At 35.2% G+C, this 14957-nt stretch overlaps 1 long non-coding RNA gene across 1 annotated transcript in view; it reads left to right on the top strand.

Moving 5' to 3' along the window:
• LOC128138208 (uncharacterized) overlaps positions 1 to 12204 on the top strand; it is a 69112-nt gene extending 56908 nt beyond the window's left edge. Inside the window, exon 3 of the long non-coding RNA XR_008233973.1 lies at positions 12166 to 12204. This is a non-coding gene — a long non-coding RNA (uncharacterized LOC128138208). The remainder of the gene's footprint in view (positions 1 to 12165) is intronic.
• The last annotated feature ends 2753 nt before the right edge of the window (positions 12205 to 14957 follow it).

Genomic DNA, 14957 nt, shown 5'->3' with positions numbered 1-14957 from the left:
ATACCTCCTCTATTTGGAATATTTCACATGAAGAACTTGTTGAAGAGTAGTAAACAAAATATATTTGTTGTTTGTTCTAAATGATCTATTTTCTTGCTTTATAAAACCCTTTTTGCAAACTCAATGAATTAACAGATAATTTGAAAAAAAAAATCTGAACTTAATAGAAATTGTAACTATCTATCAAAGCAAAACTAGCATTTTGAAACAGAGTTCCTAAATGCATTGTTTCCACAAGATACTAACATGAGCTGAGTTCAGTATAATACAAGCTTGTAGCAGGAACTACAGTTTAGGTTTCTGCCTTCTGCGTTAAAAATTTCAGTAGTTCAAAGGCATTTTCTTAAACTTGAGTTGCTCATGAATTAGTTTATAATTGAAACAATGTTGTGCAGCAATTTTTCCTTAATAAATATGAAGTCTTAAAGTGCTCAATAAGAAGAAGGTACTTAGACCTACAGTATCAGTAAAATTAGCATTTAATCACCTAGGTGAGGGACAGGGCTAAAGGTGCCATTCAGAAAAGCTGTTAAACTCATGCCTACATTCAGCGAAGTCCAGATCTTACTTTCATTAGCATATTGGAAGAAAGGATTTTAAGGATCAGGTGTACAAAAGACACACCAGACATTGTATATAAAATTAACCTGCTCACAATTTCATGCATCCATCAGAATTAATTCTCGTAAAATCCTGTAAGGTCTTTCTAGCAAGGAATATTTACTTGAATGATATAAAGCACAGTCATGCATCTAGTTTTGAATGTGTCTGGAATTGAATGAGAACTGGAATAAAATCAGTCGTCCTAGTGAGAAAGATTGCCACATGAATTTAGGGATATTTTTCCTTCCTTTCATTATCCCAAGTCAATAGCTTTCAAGTTATATAGCACTTTGTTATGTTTGACTTTCTTTTACTTTCTATTTTAAGGCATCTTAATTCTGTATCTAGTACAACATGAATTCCACTGCATACCTAAGGGAAGAACTTGACTTATGGAACTCAAATTAAAAGATGATATGTCAGACATAAAAGAGGGATCAGGCATATGTCACATGTCACCTTATGGAATGTGGTTTATAAATCAGGTACAGCTCATAATGTAAGGAAGATCAATACCCTATTTGACATTTTTTTCAGTGCCAGTTTTGATCATCTACATGTTTGTTTGAAATCTCAGTCATGAAGTGAACCATACTGAATTGATCAATAGCACTTCAGCATCCATCTCTCACTTTCTATACTATTTCCAAGTCACAAATCACATAAGGTCTTTGAAGAGTTGCCTTAGTGTACAGCCATTTCCTAGAGCTTTCTTTTTAATATTATAATTGATGAGCTATTAAATAAAAATGTCAGAAAAGAAACATAAAATTAAATCTTTTCGCAGTACTTTTATTCACAACTGCAACTTGGTGTTTCCAAATGCATTTCCAAAGTCTGAAATTTTTCACCAGTCAAAAAGTTACATTCCAATCAGTTGTTAAATCTCAATTACATTCAGTTGTAGCATCATTTATTTCTATATTTCTTGGCTAATTCTTGAGCTTTACTTGACACTTCTGCTTCATATTTTGTTTCAAATACAGTTGCTGTCACCAGTTCTGAAATATGGGCCAAACCTAGTCTTTCTTGGACTTGAATCTATATCCATCTTTTCTATCCAGCTCCTTGACATGTTGTACTATCACCATCGATGTACTATGACAGAATGTGAACCGCTTAGTTTTTTCTTGAGATCTCGTCCACCCTCCATCATTAGGAAAAATAATTCTTATGCTTTCCTCTTCTGAAGCTGTCATCTCAGTGTCATGCTTGAATATCTCCCCTTTTTTGCATTCACATAGGAATGTTACTTCCTGTATAGTCATGTTACTTTCTTTATAAAACAAATTTGTTACTCTGATTAGTCTATTCCTGTTGTCAAAAGTGCTGGTTAGTAATCAGTTGAATTCCCACTGCAGTGTATTCACTATTTCACCCATTACCATGCTACTTGACCTCAGAACTACACAAAATATTTGCAACCATGCTCTTATTTCTTGAAGCTTATTGATTTTTGGCAACCTCTTTATGACAGCTCTTATTGAATACACACAGCTTGCCAGCTGTTGAACAGAAATCTGTATTTCTCATCTTAATGTTGAAATATTATCTCCCTCATAATTTTTATGTAAGGCAAAGGAACATTCCCTGTAATTTGATTCAACTTTGTGTCCAGCCTTTGACAATGGATGCATTATCAAACTTATGAAAATTCAGCCATTCTTGTTTTCAACATTATTCAACTTGACCATATAAAATTAACACTATACTTTGTGGCTGCTGAGACCTTTCTGAGCATGTGTTACTTACTTCAGTGTCCGGGCAACGGACAATTTGAAGAAACTGAGCTGCAGAGTGTTTCATTATGCTATTTTAATTTGTTTTGGCAAAGATGACTGATTTTTATTTTTACAGTCAGTGTAGGGCAATATTAAAATGTCATTATTTAAAAAAAACCTGTTTAAATAACCTGAAAAGCAAATAAAATAACTCTTAACAGCTCATCAAAATTGGCTTGTCCATAAATTGCAGGAGTAACGATTTGGTCTCCAGGACATAGGCTTGGCACTCAAGGTCTAACTTCTCTTCTGGCTCTTGTTTAAACTGCATTGTGATCCTGGGAAATCCTTTGTAATATTTTCTCCATCTATAAAGTGAGGATAAACACAAACCTTTTCGTAAAATGTTACAGGGTCTACAGATGGGAACTGGTGTGTAAAAGCTACGTAACTATTATTCAGATTATATATAACCTACCATTTGTTATTTTATACTCTACCTCACACTTTTCTGCATTCAAGCTAATAGCAATATCTGCCCTGCCTATCAGTCACATTTGCAGGACAGGAGAAATCTCACAACCATTCTGCTTGTTTTCATCTAAGATGGGGGTAAAAGTTCACTGTGAAAGCAAGAGTACAAGCTGGAGAGCAGAGTGTGCTGGAAGCAAAGGAAATGTGTTCCATGATCAGCAGCCTCCTGGAGATCCCAGGAGACCCTGGCAGAGTGTAGGTCATGGAGCCCCACTAAGATTTCACAATACAGAGTGGAAATTGCACAAATCCTTGCTGTCTGCTAACAGTAAATTACACTTTTCTTTGCTACAGGTTTACCTGTGAGAGAAAGCTGGATGAAGAGTGACTAATTCCGACTCATATTTTCACTAGTGTATTAGAGCTTCTGTAGCATGCAGTTGAGCTAACTGCCTTTGTTTTTGGCCTCACAAGCAAGTGTGGGGGCAGGCTCTCTTCTTCCTTATGATAGTTGGTAGGTAGAGCATAGGGACAAAAATAGCCATGGTATTTTGGTGACTTATATGCTACAAATCATATCACTTTTGATTTTTGGACCTTTATACAAGTATCACTAAGTTACCAAAGCATAACCATTGAGCTGTGAAATATTTATTTATTTATTTATTGACACTATTGCTTGATTGCTGAAAATCAGGCAAGTAGTTGGGCAGAATTTGTATATTACAAATACTAAGAGTACCTAGCTCGATAGAGCTGTTTTTTTAAGTTACTTATGTAGAAATATTTTTACGTTCAAGAACTGTGAGTTTACTGCTACAATTCCTTAAAACATTTTCTTTGAGCAACCCCAGAAGCAGGATTAAAAGCATTGCTCTACTGTGTTTCAGGGCACCACTGATAGGAAGAGTCTGGAACCAGGGTACTGGGTTACCACCAGCTTCACCAACCCACCAGACATAATCCAAGAACAAAAATGCAAGCTTCTGTTAATAATAAAAAAAAAGAGTAAAACAGCTTCCAAGCCCCACTACTCATCTGAAAAATTATGGCATGATTGCTTTTAAAGGTATGATTCAACTGCCCTCGCATAACCATTTAGTGCCCCTAGATATTTCTAGGGTATTATGCTTGGCCTTCAGCTGCCACTCCAGATGGCACAGGTATCCCATAAACCCATAAGCATAATCTAACAGTGCAGCAGCAATGTCTCAGATAACCTAGGACATTTCAGGTGGCACAAGATACATCTATGTGGGCAACAGAATCAAGTGCCATGTATTTTTCTTTATCAAAAGCATTTGTCATTTTAAAAGGAGGAAGGAAGTGCTGTTCTAACACAGTGATATATTTGGCTTTATGTCAGTCACATTCAGAAGATACAGCTGAAACCAAAGCCCAGAGAGACACCTTTTGACCTACAGTATGGTTTCATCAGGTTTGCCTCACTACGTGCTAGTTTCTCCTAAGTAGTTCTATATTTAAATTTTGCGTAAAATGAAGCTGTAGTTTTCATTCAAAATTGTAATGAATAATAAAAATTTATCAGCATGAATTTAATCATTTAAACAGAAAGGCAATGATATATTTATGCTAATAGAGTATCATACAATATTTAATATAGAAAGTTGTACACTGAATGAGCAGTAAGTTCTCTGCTATTTCATAGAGGTATTCAACTGAATGTCAACAAGTTGCTGTCACGTCTAGAAACTGCAGAGTAGTTTCATCCCTGTTGTGTCTTTGTCCTGTGCTAGAGGAACAGGTATGCATGGGTGCGTACACATTACCTTTGGGAGCAATAAGTATGTGATATTTTTTGCTGTGTGCTTTAAAAAACAACCAGATACAACTAATTATTTTGCATGTTAACTTTGAATAGATTTTTTTCCAGTCACTAAGTGTGCCAGTCTGATTTAAAGTAGTTTAGCATTTTAGATACTGATTAAACCTTTGAAGTCAGCACAGCTAATGCTTGAAAGTTAGCATAGTTTTAAATGCTTTGGTGGGTTCAGTCCCAACTTCTGTCATTCATATGTGGAATTCATATCCACTGAAACAAATAAAATTGTATGAAAATATTAAGGCATAATTTGACACTGAAGGAGTAGCATGCTTAATTTGGGGATTTGGAGCTTTAAAAATATTTGTAGCTTTAAAACCTTTGAAAAACCATGAAGTGAGTTTTGAAATACATTTCCTATTAGTAAATACCAAAACAGTGAAGAAAAGTCCATTTGTCTTAGCATTAAATATACCTTGGACTCTTCCTCTTGTAACCAACCTATTCTTAATGGAAGTATAAGAGTCTATTAAGGCAAAAAAGTTAATGTTAATTTCTATTGCAAATTGTCTAATTTCTAGATCTGAAGAGGTAGATATATGGCTCTTCTTTTTTCTTAATCATACCTTAAGCTAGATCACCAATACTGGTTTTGTTCCTAACTGGGTTTTCTTGGGGAACGTAGGAATTGAGTTAACTGCCAATATTGCTAAAACATTTGGGAATGTCTTGTCATCCAGATAGGGTTTATAAAGTGGTATAAAATAATGTTTCTGAATCAGAACTTACTTTCCTTGTGCTTACTGAGGTATTGAGGGCTCAATTTGACCAAAATGCCAGCTTCTGCTCATAATGACACTGCTGCATTGTGTCCTCCTGTTGTGCATCATCAGTAGAGTATTTCAAGATGTCTAAGGGAAAAGGGAAAGGTTGACAGTGCTTTTCCCATTTTATGATAATCTAAGATTTATTTCCAGTCAACCTCTCTATATAATTGTCATGGTTTAACCCCAGCCAGCAACTAAGCACCACGCAGCCGCTCACTCACTCCCCCCCAATCAGTGGGATGGGGAAGAAAATTGGGAAAAGAAGTAAAACTCATGGGTTGAGATAAGAATGGTTTAACAGAACAGAACAGAAGAAACTAGTAATGATAATGATAACACTAATAAAATGACAACAGTAATAATGAAAGGATTGGAATGTACAAATGATGCGCAGTGCAATTGCTCACCACCCTCCGACTGACGCCCAGTTAGTCCCCGAGTGGTGATCCCCCCGCCCCCACTCCCCCCAGTTTATGACTAGACATGACGTCACATGGTATGGAATACCCCTTTGGCCAGTTTGGGTCAGCTGCCCTGGCTGTGTCCTCTCCCAACTTCTTGTGCCCCTCCAGCTTTCTTGCTGGCTGGGCATCAGAAGCTGAAAAATCCTTGACTTTAGACTAAATGTTACTTAGCAACAACTGAAAACATCAGTGTGTTATCAATATTCTCCTCATACTGAACTCAAAACATAGCACTGTACCAGCTACTAGGAAGACAATTAATTCTATCCCAGCTGAAAACCAGGACAATAATGTATATAATGGCTGTTACATATATCAAAAAAATAGATCTTTCTTTGTGATTCAATCAGAACTTTACTCTCCAGAAAGTAATGTTGTATCCATTCAGGATGAACCACCAGATCAGTTTCAGTATTAGCATTTAAAACGTCCACAATGTTCAAGCCAGAGCCTATGGTTCATAGGAATTAATGATGATATGGTATTAAGGTAAGTATAGAAGTCTAGAAACCTGCTTCTCTCAAAAAAGGGTAAGATTCATGTGAAAAGTGAGCTTATTTATTCTGGAAAATGTAAATAAAATAGAAAATATTTTTAAATTAGAAATGGATCCATATTTCAGATTCAGATTTGAATATAGATGTCCTTAAAAATCAGGAGAGTTTGTCTAGATATATGGGCAGGATTTTTCTGAGAATCTTAGATCACCAATACTAAATACCAAATATCTTCATTTGCAGATTAGAGATATCCACAGACAAGTCATTCAGTGCAATGTACGATAATACCCTAAATTCACCCATCAAATTTCTCGCAATTAAATTTTTAGTGTTACTTCTGAATACAAAGAAAATCTGTAGTTAGTGAGGGTTACATAATCAGTAGTTCTTGGTAGTTTAGTAAGGACGAAACACTAAGAAAGGCTGCAAAAATGTCAGCTGTCTGGCTGAATGTAGAATTAAACTTGTTCTCACCTTAAAATGACATATTAAAGAAAATGTCATTGATGGCTTACTGGATAGTAAAGTTTTTCTATTCTCTTGCCGAAGAACATTCTTTCACATGTATGACAGTCATTATCAGAACATAAAACACGTGATGATCAGAAGTACCTTTGTAAAATCTACTTGTGCCCTTTTAAAACTGATGTTTTAATCTGTTTAGAAACAAACAGGGTACAGTTTAAAAAATTCCCTGCAGCATATCTTGAACAAACTTTACATGTTTGTTATTCCAGTCTAAGCCATGAAATACTGGACCTCCGCAAAGTTTTTCAAAACAGCTGGAAATACAAAACTTTGTGTTAGAAGATTTTATTTGTTTTTAATAATCAGTTATTTGGTTCTGAATCACGGTAGTGATGGTATGAGGATTGCTTCTTTAGCACAGTCCTCATGCATATTGACTTTCATTAAAGGGCAATTAACATAGGGATGTGACAACTGGCAATATCATCACTGCAAGGTATGGCAGTGGGCAGACAGGAGTAGTGAGTGTTGCAGAATAGCAAGTGTTCCACTGTACAGAAATGACGAGCAAATCTCTTCCTGTTACATGAACACTGTGCCTTAATGCTTGGAATTTTTGTGACATATGCCGTAAGTTTCAATTTTTGCAAACACTCTCCAGTTATTTGTATTTACTCAGTAAAAATATTCCAACATTTTGATTACAATTTTCTTTGTAGAAAAATAGCCCAATTAAATCTGTCATTTCTTTCAGAGTTAGAGCAAGTGTGAGTGATAGATTTGGCTGCCCACTTTCATTTGTTTTGAAATGACAGCAAGTTGGGTTGGCTGGCTGATGTATCAAACCAAATGGCAAAAAAATTGCACTTATCCTGTTCACTGCAAGATTGATGGCATTTTATTTCAAGCAGCTTAATTCAGTCAGGAAAATCCCTATGAATTAGCTCTCCCTAAACTGTTTTTTTTTTGTTGTTCACATTTATTATTGTATGTATCTATCCCTTGTATTTTAGGCAGTTTTGTTTCTTGGCTGTATTGGCAATGCCACATATGATTATTTAATTCTTTGCAGAGGCACTCTAATAACAGTTTTCTGTCTCTTTCTTTTACAGTTTATCATGCATCAGGCACAACAATATAAGTTGCTCTTTAGAATACAAACCATTGTCCTCTGTGTGGGTCAACAGACGAGATTTTTTTTGCAGGTTGCAGCAGTGTGAGAAGTTAGCCAGGATCTAGTTCAGGCTCTAATTTCTTGTTCTAGGTTAGAACAGCTTAGGATTTGCCCTAACAAGTGTCTACTGAAGGTAGCTCTCAGAGCTATCTTTTGCCATGAGTCCTGGCACAGTGTTTCTACATTCATCTGTCCAAAATCTGCAAAAGTGGAAGTGTAAGCAGGCAAAACCAGACAAGTCAAATATTTCCAGAATGTGATTAAAGAAATCTAACATGCTAAAAACCCCTTTACAATGTCACAGCTGGTATTTTGTACTGAGGTAATGAGTCTGAATGACTGAAACATCAGATGTGCAAAAGTGCCTGAATATTAGCACAGGATTGTTTATGCAGTCTTAACTACTTTGTTATTTATTCATGGTTTCCAACAGTTAATCACACCTTTGTGCTTTTTCATATTTTTAGAAGCTGTGTTGTGCAACAAAATATGGTGTTGTGCAACAAAATTAATACTGAATAAACAAGTAGAGAGTTTAATGCAGTCTCTTAGAAATGATGGCACAAGTTAGTGTGTATATTTCTGAGCTTAGTTTGCTTTTCAGCATACCTTATTTTCTGTAAGCCGACCCTATATATATGATTTTATGTGATGACAGATTATCAGAACAACATCTCTTCTCTTGCCCATATATTTCTCAACATTTTTAGTAAATGCCAAGTTTTGGGATCTATTATTCCAGCAGACTTTTAAAAAGTCACTAATAAAATAGCTATTTGTTGAGAGGAAGAAAAAGTGATTTATAATCAACAAAAGAAGTCAGAAGTCTGAATATTCAAAGCCAGGTAGAGCCCAATAGAAGTGGCTGAAGTAGAATATTATTAATGGAAAAAATGAATTAATGACAAAAAATACATTTTCAAAGTATTATGTTCTTCTAATGTTATGTAGATATTCCAAATCCAAAACAGATGTAACTGATGCCAAATCAATTTCTCTACATCCTTTCCTTTCAGCAACTTGGAAAGTGATGTGATTTCTGCTTAATGAAAATGAAAATTGGTCCAGAAAGCCCATTTCATATGGCTTTAACTCCTGTAGTATAATTTCTGAGCTGTTTGCTGTCTCTGACTGATGATACAAGTATTATCTGAAAGAACATTAACATGAAACGGTGTTAGTGCAAAAAATCTGTTAGAAATTGTAGATTATTGATAAAGAGAACTAAGAGGAAGGTCAAAGCTCTAGCGGACTGGCTGTAGAACACAAGCAGAATCTAGTTTTAATACACTTTTTACTAAATAAATTGGGATGCTTTCAAAATTATGCAATCTTGACAAATTGACATCCATACTGATCTACTATGGGCATTATTCTTTTGATTGTTTTATTTAATTCAGTGTGGGATTTTTTACTGTTGAATTCTCAACAGAGTAACATAGGGTAAGTGCAGGGTTTAATACTAGACATATTTATTAAAATCTGTCCTGGATAATCAAACCAACAACGGAGGCTGATTAAGAAAAAAATGAACTTTTTGTACATATCTACACACTCCACTTCCATAACCAGTCAACATTTTTCTGTTAAACTCTTCTTATAGACAAAAGCTGCACATTTAAAGCTTTTGTGTGTGAAACTATGTGATTTCTTATATAAAAATAAATATATATTAAAAAAATAACCTGATAATTACAAATATTCCATTGCAAAAATTATCAGTTCAAGCAAGCACAAGAAAAGGAGATAATTAGTTACCATTCCAGATGAACTTCTAAGTCACTGTCACTTTGCTCAGGTTTACATTTCTTCATATATTTTGATCAATTTGGTTGATACACTGGGATTAAAAATGCTGCCTTTTGAGTTGTAAAAACCTTAATTGTATACAGAAGAAATAGGTAAGTCTAAAATATGTAGAATTAACTAAACAGAATACCTACATGCATGTAGATCATCTGTGAATTCTGAGTGTACATTTTCCCACAAAGAAACCATTTAGAGTGCTTTCAGAGTAAAAATATCAGAACCGAATGTAGATGTGGAGATTGAACTGGAAAATGCTGCATGTATAAAGGAGTATTTAGAGTGCATGGAATCTTTTAAGTTGAGCATGTGAATGTTTTTCATCACATGAAGTCAGGTAAATGAGCTACATTATGTGAAATAGCATGCAATTATCTCTACATACATAAGTATAAATTAACAAATGGTGATAAATCCAAAATTATTCTAGATTTTCAAGTTTACTTAATCTTGGCAAAATGAATACCAGTATACTTCACATTCACAACGTGTATGTTATATACTAAACATCAGATAACTCTAATTTGCAAGTTTTACTTAACTGTATTATCTTTATTGCATTAGAGCATGTTCTGTGTCACACAAATAAAGAAGATGAAGTTAATCATCTCCCCTAACATTTATATGTCCACTACTTAGCCTGTCATGTGAAGCTCTTTTCATAGTCAATGATTGTTAGTCAACATAGTCAACAGAATCTGGAGTCATTTCACATTAAGTCAGCAACTATATTTGGTTAGGTGAATCTCACCCCAAAAGTACCTGTTCTCTCCATGGAACACAGACCAAGTTGTGACTGACTAGTGCAGATGTTGTCTGTGCTGTACATGCCTACACTTCAGGGAGACAAACCCTGTGCAGTGAATCTGAGTTATGTGAGTGAATCAGAAGTTATGTGCAAACCGTTGACTCAGCAGAGGTTTTGCAAAACATTTATGGTTTGGAAGTCTGATACATGTCCTGTCCAAGCGATCGGAGCATTTTCAGTACCTCATACCAAGCCCACAGGACTTACTGCATGTACACAGGCTATTACCACTGCATATGTCAGTTTGAAGAAATCCAAGATGCAAAAGGCCCATGATATGGGCTAGTCAGCTTGTCTGCAAATGCATAGAAAATGTTTTTTCTCTGGCATTTCTTGATATGCTGCAAATGCTATACCACCTGAACTGTTGGACATCTTGGGAAAATGTCCATGCTGCCATGTCTTTCTCAGGTAAGATTACCAAAAAGACAATTATTCCAGGGAAATTGAGAATTATGTTATCTCTCATGCATTTCCTGGAAAGCATACCAAATGTATAGATTTCAATTGCCCTCCAATTTCTAGCAGTGATTTCTCATAATGCAATACAAATATAATTGCATGCATATAACAAGAAATAGAAGGGAAGGATTGATCTTATGGAAAGTTAGTCATAAGTCCTCAAAACTCATTTTTCACATTGGTTTTATGAACCACTGGAGCTGAAAAGCCTTGGAGACACTTTTGGAATTTCTTGGCAGAAATAATGCAGTTGGCTGGGCCTAATAAAACACAAGGCATCTCAACTAGGTATGAAATTGTTGTTATTGTTAGAAAATCACTGGCCATCTGGTTGGGCATAATGTGCAGTAACCTATAGACTATGGATGTAAAATTTAGCATTAGAAATATTTTCTTGAAAATGGAAGAGCCAAATACATGCTACATCATCAGTATTCACAACCAGAAGAGAGCATTTGTAACTTTTAAGGTCTGAACTCTACAGCGTGAAAACTAAGTGAGGACAAACAAAATAATCTGTATAGCTGAAGAGTAGATGAGCATACAAGTGTGGTGAAACCCTCATTTAAACTCAGGTACTAAGGGACAGTACAGTAGTGCTTTAGATATAATTTACAGCCCTTATTGGAAATGATTGTGTGCATCATCTTAGAAGCTATGCAAAGATTATGTGAGACAGAAAGAGCCTACTTTTCTGAAAAAGAGGAAGAAGGGTACAAGAAAGAAATTTCCTGTTTTCTTTTTTGCAAACTTTACTTTCACATCTTCCAAGTGCTCTTTGCAGTAAGGCAAATCCATGGGGCCGTATAAAGCACCCAGGTAGTGCAGACAAAGCAGTTCTGATTAAAATCCAGATTATCCAAATACCCTATCCATATCTTCACAATGATCACTTACAAATAATGTTTGATAAATAAATGCTTGCAATTAATTGTTTGAGTTAAAAATGTAAAGTATTTGTATCATAATCTAAATGATTCTAAAACTACACATATTCCCTTTTCTTCTAGCTGCCTTCAGTGGATTTACATGGCTATGTAATAGAAATTAACAAGAAATTGCTGTTTATTTTCAGAGACCATATGGACCTCAGCAGAAAAGGCATTGGAAATAGGTAAACTTTCATTTTTGTGTTCTGATTTAAATAGGTGAATGAAGAAAGAATAGTTGCCAGTAAACGGAAAGTTAGAAATAATCTGACTGACAAGAATTGCAGCCCTGGAAAAGCTATAAAACACGTAGTTTTGCTTCAGATCATTTATAAGTTTGGACACACTAGGCAGGTCGTTGACAATCTGAACACATACATCCAGGCATTCCATGTTGTTCTGGGGGGGAGCCTCTCTGACTGTGCCTCATGTGCCAGGCAGGAACACTTTGCACTGCATGAAGGAGTCCTTTTCCCCCTGATTGCTGTATCAGGTACCTGACTGGATCAGCCTGCGTCTTTAGAATCCACATGCTCTAATATTTGAGGGAAGCCAGAATATGTGTATGCCCTGGGGGAGTGCAGACAAAAAAGCATACATAGGTCTTCTTCCAGAAGTTGAGAAGTACTTTTGTGTTCCAGAGTTCTCTTTTCTCTTGTGAAAAGCAAACTCCAAAACAAGTAGAGGATATGATTAGAATCCTCATAAAGATAAAAGGTGTTAGCTATTATTGTCATTACCTCATAGTCCTCAGAGTCAGCTGTTGGGGATAATAAACATCTGGGTCTCATATACGAAACCTTAAGCGAATGAATCTATTTTAGCAATTTGTTAAATGAAACTGGGGCAGTGACAACAAAAGTAAAGGGAATATGCTACCTCCCTGCTGTATAATACCCACCATGTCTAAAAGTAATTTGTCTCTTTTTTTCCCTGGGAAATCAATACTACAAGAAAAAGAAATTCATAACAGCTGAAGAGCAATTTGTATGCCAGCATTCACCATATATCTTGAGATATGGTTATGTCCTGCCAGGCATCAGCATTAAATAGCTTGTAGCAGAAAATATTTTTCAGTATAGCAAAAAGCAGAAGGGGACTATTATAGGGAGGTCTTTTATAATTTAAAAAGGAGTAAGATGTCTAAAATTTTCCTTTTGAGTATTGGTTGCAGTTGTTTTGGGCAAAGGATACATTCAGTACAATATTTAGTTTGTTGCATTTGAATTTACATGAAAATGAAGCCAAATGCTACACAAAGCATAAATGGTGAGGAAATGGGGATTTCGGTGAAGAACCCAAATTTATCTGTCAATTTCCTACCCACCTGTACTGCTATATACTCATCCTATGTTAAATCTAAGATCTTTGAAAACTGTAATGTGGACCAGTATCAAAATCTTGCAGATCTAGTCCCCATTCATAGTAATTTATTCATTTCATGTACATACTTCACTCTAACTCTCATCAGGACAGTTGTTTAGTGTCATCAGGATGATGTTAAGAAACCCAAACACTGAATGCTACAGACTCATGAATTAACTTTATTATGTCCAGAAGTCTCCATTACATAAATAACATAAGCCTGGGGGAGTGGGTAACGCTTCTGTCAGATGTTCCACTCATAATTTATGTAACTTAATCCTAAATTTCTTTATTAGTTCTGTTAAGCAAGATAATATCATACCTTATATATATTGTACCTTATATATGTAGGCAATCATACACATGCACACACACATACATCAATGATGCTAAATGTGCCAGAAAAAATGCTGAAAATTAAATGAAAATGAAGGAGTAAGGAGTGCACAATGTTTAAAAAAAATCATGGAACATAAGGAAGGCCCAGTGTTTGTCTTTTTTCTGCATTTTTAGTTCATGGAGCACACAGATGACATTGTTAGGAAACAACTGTTCTAGGATAAATTTCTAGGTGCAACATACTGTCGTAAAAGCATTGGGAGAAGTTTTTAGTTGTCAAAGTAAGGTCTGGAGAAAGGCCTTGGTCATCTATACAGACAAAAATAGCTGGATTTGAATATCGTTGTAAAAGATGAGACATTTAAACGTCTACATAGATGTCTGGGTTTAGCTAGAGACCTGGGATGAAGGGCATATCCAGGCTTGAATACTAGTGAAAATAATTATCTACACCGATTAAACATTTGATTTGTCATATACATAGTGAAGAGTTCATTTGGTCATGATTTCAGGAACAGTTAGAATTTTTTTTTTATAAAAGTTTGGCGTAACAGAGATTGGTCTCAAGTAAGAACTCTAAAACTGATCCAAAATCAAATCCCTCCCTAATACTGATAGGAATTTTTTTAGTTTGGACAAGAGGTTTAAGGGAAGATGAATGCATGCCTGCTGTACCACAATAGAATGTTGTCTTGTTCACTTATAATTTGCTCTTGATTTTTAAGAAGATTTTGCATTATTTCACAGGGGAAGTAATGTGTTTTATAAACTTCCATGGATAATATTTTGTGGAGCTTACATTGCTTTACAAATTGTAGGTAGGTATTTTAATAGATAGCTAATTCTATTTTTTAAGTACCATAAACATAAAAGAAAACTACTTCAAGGTCTGAGCAACATAAATAAATGTTTTTTAAGCACTATGCAAAAACCCACTAGAGGTATTTCTCTGTAAGCAACTAACAAAACATTAAAAAAACAGGGAAATAAAAGAGAACTAAAAACTAGAACTATGTGGAAGATTCTTAATTTGGAAAATGGCAACTTGTAAAAAAACAACAATTTTTTAGTTAGTTTCAACAGTGGTTTGTGTGTTATTGAAAAGATCAGAATATGGGATTTCTGGTCAAAAAGAGAGATCCCCTAAAAAGATGGGTACAAGAATTCAGATGAGGTCTACTAAACTTTTTCAAAACAAAAACTTAAGTTGCAGGTTTTCCAAATTCCAGTTGAC

Source organism: Harpia harpyja, chromosome 2, assembly GCF_026419915.1.
Source record: "Harpia harpyja isolate bHarHar1 chromosome 2, bHarHar1 primary haplotype, whole genome shotgun sequence".
NCBI classification, from domain to species: Eukaryota; Metazoa; Chordata; class Aves; order Accipitriformes; family Accipitridae; genus Harpia; species Harpia harpyja.
The sequence above is the reverse complement of the archived record's forward strand: the minus strand, read 5'-3'. Positions and strand labels throughout refer to the sequence as shown.